Raw genomic sequence first — 6,304 nt, 5'->3', positions numbered from 1 at the left:
CGGAAGTTCACCGGGGTTGCGCTACGGGCGGCGGCTGGACGCGCGAAGGGCACCAGAAGGTAGCCCGTGCCCGTGCGCATCTAGGGGGGCCAACGGGAGGTGCGGGGGTGGCCGGGGTTCGCCGGAATGGAGCCCGAGGCGGCGGCCGGAGCTCGGGTGGGTGCGGGGTTAGCGCTGCGGCTTGCAAACAAGCTAGCTGCCACGCTAGCGTTGCTCCACGGGTCGTTGCGAGTGCAACGGACGCACGCGCGAGGCCATTTGGTCACCGGGGCTTCGCCGGCGACGAGTCCGTGCGGCGGAGCGTCTCGGCTCTGGTAGAGGGGGCGGCTAGAGCTCGAAATCGGACTTGGGGTTAGGGGGAAACGAAGCAGGGACTCACGGGGATCGTGCAGGGAGGGTCAGCGAGCTCGGGGGCGCGCCGGAGTGGCCGAATCGACGGAGAAGATCCTCGGCGGCCGGCGAGGGGGAAAACGTCGGGGGTGGCGTTCCGGGGCTCTTCTGGTCGCATGAGACGACGAGGAGGATGAGGGAGGACCGGCGGAGCTCTGGGATACAAAGAGGGAGCGAGGGAGTGGCTGTGGCTGCGGCGGTGACGAACGGCGGCGACGATGGCGTTCGGGTGTGCGAGAGGGAGAGGCGAAGGAGAGACGAAGGGGACGAGTGAGGGGGTCCAGGGGTTCGAGGCGGCGCCGAAGAGAAGGCCCGAGCCGTCGCGGTGGCGAGGGACGCAGGCAGGCAGGGAGGTGGCGTGTCGCCACGGCGCGCGCGTGCGCTGTCTCCCTCCTCTGCCTACTGGCAGAGGTAGAGGACGACTGGCACCAGGCCAGTGGGCTGGGCTGTCCACTGGGCCAGCCAGGTAAGGGGCCAGGTAAGACTCTCTCTCCTTTTTCTAATTATTTCAGTTTTCTATTTTGCAGGTTTGTTTTGAATTTGGTTTTGAAACCAATTCAATTTATTTTGCTTCTGACAATATTTTTAGGAGCTAAAAGAATTAAAACAATGCTCCACAAAATATTTCAGAATTATTGGACCTATATTTATTTAATAGTAGATATAATTCCAATTCAAATAATTATTGATTTAATTCAAATGCCCAAATTAAATGTTTCTGAGACACCAAAAATATTGGTTTGGATTTTACCTCTTGCCAATATTTCCAGAGGATAACAGGAACATTTTCTTGGACACATTTGAGAAGATTTAATTGTTGGTTATTTTTAGAGGTTTCTGAGGCTTTGAAAATTCCTCAATTCAAATTTCATTTGAATTTAAACATGATGCAGCAAGAGGTCTAGCCTAGTGCATTACCAGAAGCTAGGGATGTGACAAATAAGCCACCTTCTTTGTGACTTGGATAAATCGGCATGTGATGCACGATGCTACTCCGACCCCACGTACTCCTGATAAGTCTATCTTTTAATAAGACCTGCACTTATCTGGGTTCAAATGTCGATTGGGTCATGTGAGAGATGGCTCACGGAAAGCGCGGACCTTCCAGTGGCCATCAGGCTAGTTTCATTGAAGAAGAAAATTTGGCTCGACGGCCTGCAAAAGCCTCAGATTTTTTATTTTCTTTTTTTTTGCTTTATATAATCTCTTTTGTCTTTCCATATGTTTTTTACGAATCGGGCCAAGCTGCCCTATTTATGTCTCATATTTGAAGCATCTTCGGGTCTTTACAACCTGCCAGTATGGCAGACTCTAAGTCGCTAGAGAATAATAATCTTATGATGAGAGTTATGGCTCTAAAAGCTCTAACTGCACGGAGGTGATAAGCTAGCAGTTTACGTAAATACCACAGGTATGATATTATATTATATAAAAGTTGTGATCATCCAGGCCCTGGTTATGGACTATTTGTCCCCAGCGGTTTAATTTGGGTATTATGACCCGCCTACGGTAAACTGCCAGGGCAATTGTGATTTACTTGTGTGCAGGGTCATGATAAAATTTCATCTGCACAAATTGACGTTATCATAATCATAAAGTGATACACTCTTCAAATGGCGGATCAAACGGTGTGGTACAAAGCAAAAATGTGCATGATGGCATGACAGATCAAAGTTTTACTAGCCTATTACATGACTCAGTGAGCCAAAAAGATCAAGTGTTATTCAAAGTTCAAGTATTTGAACCGCCTAACAGATCAAACTTCTTGGTCTTGGTGACTTGAAGCTTATGGATCATCCTTTTCCGGTTCTTCGTCATTCTCCGCCGTTTGGAAGTTTGGTGATGACCAATCAATGCCACGTAAGGCATGGAATTCAACTTCATCATCAATAAGATTCGATGGGTCAAGTTCAGGGGCAAAAGTATGCTTACGAATTGGAGGAGTCAGATCCATCACATTATAAGCCGACGTGGGTTTCTTTTGATTCTCTGCATCATAAGTCGGTTAATACTTGGATAGATTTGTCTCATTAGCAATCAGAGTCACCATAGGACGTATTTCCTTCACGCAGTCAGCGAAGTCCTTCTGGTCTAAAGGAGTACCATCTTCCTTCAAACTTTGATACCCAGTAGCTACCTTATCCGGGTCTAGCTCTGGTACCCATGCCTTAGCACGACTCAAGGCCATCACGGCACCGGCTCTTGCACATGACCGTTTGAGCTCTTGAATCCTTGCAGGCATAATTGACAATTTTTTCAAGACATCTCTCAACAAATTGGGTCCTTGATTTGTTGGTGAAATTGTGCCTAGCATGCGTTGAGCTCTAGTATACAGCTGTTCAACAAGCGTATATACGACTTTCAGCTTCACCAGAGTATCTTGACTAAGATTGCTGCTCCTTGGACCTACAAAACAATTGTGGAATAGTCAGTGGCGGTTTATAATATCAAATGAAGAGATTCAAGTTGAATGCTGGTAAGGCGACTCACCAAAGATAGCAGAAACCATCTGGGATATACGGTGCCTTAAACCGGTAATCTCAGTGGTCACCTCTTGAAGAGTGGCTTCAGCTTTCTCAGCCCGTTGCGTCAAAGCAGTCTTTTCCTCAGTCCAGGCATTTCTTTTAGCCTGAAAACTGGTTTTCAGTTTTTCCGTTTCAGCCACGCTAAATTGGAATTTTGAATCTGCTTTCCGGGTCTCAGATTCTTGATTCTCTAGCCGGGTCTTTGCATCAGCCAATTGAGATTGAAGTTCAACAGTGCCATCCTATAAAAACATAGAGTTACACACACATTTATATCCGGGTTACAGGAATATAAGTGCCAAGTATTTTGCAAGCAACAACAGTTGGCACTTGGGGGCTAATGCCTACTGAAGAGTTATTCGTACAACGGCTTATATGACTAAGTCCCAAGCACTTTACAAGCAACAGTACTTAGCACGTGGGGGCTAATGCATATTTGCTCATATTTCATTACTACTCTATGATGACCCGGCAGTACCGCGGACAAACATAGTCGGTTCAGAGAGCTACATGCGTAAGTTTCAATCTTTAAAACAATGATAAGTATGGTTCATTCATGTTGATTAACTTGGCCCTTGGGGGCTACGGATGCAATGTTGATCATTAAAATCCGGTTTAAGTGAAAGACGGCTTTTTACTCAAAGATGCTTTATACTCATTCTATTCTAAAGTATACAGCATATTCAATCCTATTATACACAGTAGACTTGTGGGATGACAGGATATGCATATTGTACTTAAGCCGGAATACATACCTCATATTTTTTATGCATCTGCTTCACCATATCGATTTCAAGATCACGGCTGGTATGTACTTGGTTGAGGTAGCCGGAGAGTACTTCACTTATGCTCAATTGAGAATAGTGGGCAACATCAAATCTCTCATTTTGCTTTTCAATAAACTCCTGTTTAGCGGAGTGTTTGGCCAAGACAGTTGGATTTCCCGGTTCTGTAAAGCCGGTGCCAGTAATTAACAAATCGTCGGTATGTGTCTCCGACGGTTTAAGTGGGCTTGATGATTCAGCATTCAAAGGATTTAGTACTAAATGGTCACCGGAAGGGTCAGGAATCTCTAGTGGGGCTTCATGGGCAGGTTCTTCTGCTTGTTTTTTGGAAATGTCTAACGCTGGGACATGCTGCTCCAGTTCAGGGACTTTAGAATCTTCAACCGGTTTGGTCATCTTTGCCTTCTTGTTAGGCTTTGCATTTGAACTGCACGGTTCATGAGAGATCAGTAGAAGTATAAGAGCATAAGGAGATAGAAAACAAAAGAGTTGTTAACCAGGGGCAGTCTTTAAATCCGGCTGCTAAGTTTGAGATGTGTCGCCATAAGAAGAGTGAGAAACCTCCTGATAATTTGAATCAGAAGGAGTAAGTGGCTGACGAATGAGACCGGCTACGGGGTAAAAAAATTTAAGTTTGGAAAGACCTCGTTTTGCCGTTTTCATGGAGCTGGAGTATTTGATAAGCCAGACGATAACTCTTCACCTCCGCTGGTCCGTGTTTATCACCGGCTCTCGTGTTGTTGTTGCTTCAAAAGAAAGTGAGGATCCAAATGAGCTAAGGTGGGTGAAAAGCTTACTATCCGGGTTACCCGTCGAATTTTCTGTCTTGGCAAAGGCTCTGAGTTGGACAAAATAATAGTTACCTCTTCTTCAATTGCTTTGCTGGCCCCCGTGTTATCCTAAGAATAATCAGTGTCAACAAGGTAATTGAAAAAGGAGCCAAGGGAGTCAAGGGCTACCTCCGAATCAGAGCTGTCATCCAGTTCAAACATGCCGGAGGCGCTTGATTTCTTCTTATTTTTCTTAGTGGTTTTCTTGGTGGCTTTCTTGGCAGCCCTAGCCTTCTTGGCACCTTCATGGTCATATTTCTTTTTCAAAAAATCAGATTCAGCCTGGGAAGGACATCAAAGGTTGAGTTAATAAAGTATTTGAATAATAAGGTAAAAGTAAGTGAGTTTGGAGACTCACATCCGGTGGCGCGTTAAGTTTGCAGAAAGGGTCCAGACCCACTTTACTACAATCTTCCGGATCTTCATTCAGAAGGGACTTGGTCATTACGTTGATTGCCTCGTCAGTTAAGCGCACAGAGCTGTGGTGCAGCGGATCCTTTATACCACCAGTGTAAGTACACATTAAGTTGGGCCGGCTGCTCAAGGTTATGATTCACCAAGAAACCCAGCACCGAACCAAATCAGTGCCAGTTAACCCATTTCCCAGCAGAGCTTTAACCTTTGCAATGGTGAGAGCAAGCTTTGCACATTCGGTAGTGGTAAGATTTTCATGAAGATGATGCTTTGGGTCCAGGCACTCAACACGATAACCCGGCAATGGATTCTCATGAGCCGGAGAGGTATCTTTGCAGTAAAACCATGTCTTGTTCAAATCCTTGGGATGACTCGGCAAGCAAGCATAGGGCAAGGTAGCATCTCTTCTTCGTTGAATTGAGATTGCGCCAAGTTCCAAACTGGGTCCGTTCATTAACTCGTTTTGGCGGTTCAAATAAAAATATTCTCTGAAAAGGTCAACACTGGGCTCCTCTTGAAGATATACTTCGCAGAAGACTTGAAAGTTGCAGATGTTTCACACGGAATTGGGTCCAATGTCTTGTGGATGGATTGAAAGAAGTGCAGAACATCTCGCAAAATTTAGAGCCGGGCTGTGAGAAGCCCCGGTTCATGTGGTCAGTAAAAAAATGACCTCATCATTCTTTGGTTGAGGTCTTTCTTCGCCTGAATTGGGGGTGCGCCAATGCATGACATTTTTTACTGGTAAATAGCCGATTTTGACAAAATCTTTGAGAGTATCTTCGATAACAATGGACTTAACCCAATTACATGAAGTGAATGTCTTCGGCATTGTGAAGGAAGAAGCCTAAAGGAAAGAAAATATGTCGGTTGAAGTTGGTTCGTTAAGCCGGAGGTAAATGTTGCAGTATATATTCAGATTGGTGGCTTAAATGGGGCATAATGACATATGGCTAGGTGTAACTGGTGATGTAAGCCGCCATGACAAGCACTGGTATTCAAGATCTGACAAGAGCGAATTTTACAAAGTGTTGGGACAAACAGGTTTCACAGATTGGAGCTATAAGATTGAATCTGCAGTAGTTCAGAGAAATCAAATAAAATCTAAACCTAAGGTGGAGGCAGCAGAAAAGTGGGGATGCCCAGATGAGATCTGTTGTAATGAGGATATATTCTGATATTAAAAAACAAGTGCTAAAACTACTACCGCACAAGATTTGTGTCGCTTTCAGATCAAAACTATACAATATAGGAAAGAGAAGGAGGAACGGTGATGAATGCTGACGAACAGGGAAACCCTAAGGTAGATCTATTAAGAGGAAAAGTGAATGCTTACCGACGATGATGAATAGTGGAGGGG

This window comes from Triticum dicoccoides, chromosome 5A (genome assembly GCF_002162155.2).
Source record: "Triticum dicoccoides isolate Atlit2015 ecotype Zavitan chromosome 5A, WEW_v2.0, whole genome shotgun sequence".
NCBI classification, from domain to species: Eukaryota; Viridiplantae; Streptophyta; class Magnoliopsida; order Poales; family Poaceae; genus Triticum; species Triticum dicoccoides.
The sequence above is the reverse complement of the archived record's forward strand: the minus strand, read 5'-3'. Positions refer to the sequence as shown.